At 39.8% G+C, this 1,687-nt stretch overlaps 1 pseudogene; it reads left to right on the top strand.

The window, feature by feature from the left end:
• The first annotated feature begins 121 nt into the window (after window positions 1–121).
• On the top strand, window positions 122–1,247 carry LOC111665450 (b(0,+)-type amino acid transporter 1 pseudogene; annotated as a pseudogene).
• Window positions 1,248–1,687: the final 440 nt, after the last annotated feature.

Below are 1,687 nucleotides of genomic sequence, written 5' to 3'. Positions count from 1 at the left end.
TCTTTGTTTTTTTTCTCTCACTAGTAAAAATTTTGATTTACCTTGGTTTATTGTTTATATATTGTTCATCATTGTTTATTGGTCCTGTTGACTCATTCAACAAAGCAAGAAGAAATTCACATTGCCCAGGAACCTCACCTCTCACATAGATCTTTTTTTAAGGCCTGACAGTAAATAACACAATGAGTGAAAGTGCTGCTTGAATAATACAACAGTTGAATGACACAGGAATGATTATATCCAGATAAGAGATTGCATGTTCAGGTGGGAACTTTGAGTCAAGACCTGGATGTACACAGATTTACAGCTACAGTGGAGTTAATGTTAAATTCAAGAAGACTACAATCAAGAGTTTTTACTGCCCTGTGATCATCTACATTTTATGATATGTCCAGCTTTTAGTCTCTGTGTGTGTGAATACTCTTTGTCTGGGTGTCTGCTCTGTAAGGCTGAATTACAACTACGGTGTCTTAACCTTGTGCTCTGTGATCTGTGTGGCCATGGCGGACAAAGAACCTGAAGGCCTGAAAATGAAACGCGAAATTGGGTTGATTGGTGGTGTAGCACTGGTTTCAGGAACAATGATCGGCTCCGGTATATTCATGTCCCCACAGTTTGTTCTGGGCTACGTTGGAAGCCCTGGAGCGAGTCTTGTGATCTGGGCTCTCTCAGGAGTTGTAGCTTTGTTTGGAGCGCTGTCCTACACTGAGCTTGGAACAATCATATCTGAATCTGGTGGGGACTTCATCTACATACTGAGGATCTATGGTTCAGGTCCTGCTTTTTTTGCAGCTTTTACTTTTATCTTGGTTGTGAAGCCGTTCAGCATTGCAGCAATGGCAATTAGCATAGCAGAGTATGCTGTAGCACCCTTTTACACAGGCTGCCCTCCTCCACAGCTGGTAGTGAAGTGTGCTGCTGCCGTGACGATACTGGTTGTGGCCATAGCCAATATTTTGAATGTCCGCATCGCTCTGAGAATCCAGGTGGTCTTCTTGGTGGCCAAAGTGCTGACACTGACATTCATAGTAATCGGAGGGTTAGTGGAGCTCATACAGAGCAGCTCTGTCATTGTGGAGAATTTGAAAGTTGAGAATGCATTTAAAGGGACTCAGTACTCTTTGAGCACTCTAGGAATGGCTTTCTATCAAGGACTCTGGTCTTATGCTGGCTGGTACAACCTGAACTATGTCACTGAGGAGCTGGAAAGACCAGAGGTGAGACTGTGAGAAGATGGATTGTGCATGTGTGTGTATATATATATATATATATATATATATATGTACATAAAATGCAAAAGTCCCTAAAGTCACTTGACAGGTGATGTTTTATTTGTTTTCATAAGCTTTGAAAATCAATGTTAAGTTATATAAAGACAATCAAAGATGTGATCGTAAAGCACACTGAGGTTGAAGTCTTATCTAAGTGTGACAAAGGTGAGCATTCACCAGTGTTTTTATCATGTGCAGTGTATCTTATATAAAATACAAGAATAAAGCAACAAGCGGCAGTTGAAATGTCACATAATATTATTTGGCAGGAAAAGCAGGTCAGACAGAAGGTTTCCCATGACAGATGACGTTATGTAATGTATTTCTTTATTCACATAATTTCTGTGGATCTTGGCTGTACTTTTATGTGACTGAAAATTAAAATTGATTATTTAAAAACAAACAATGACTGTAGA

The sequence above is a fragment of the Seriola lalandi genome, unplaced genomic scaffold, assembly GCF_002814215.2.
Source record: "Seriola lalandi dorsalis isolate HSWRI2012SDOR001 ecotype SW California unplaced genomic scaffold, Sedor1 jcf7180002002250, whole genome shotgun sequence".
NCBI classification, from domain to species: Eukaryota; Metazoa; Chordata; class Actinopteri; order Carangiformes; family Carangidae; genus Seriola; species Seriola lalandi.
This window is presented reverse-complemented; position numbering and strand designations above follow the sequence as displayed.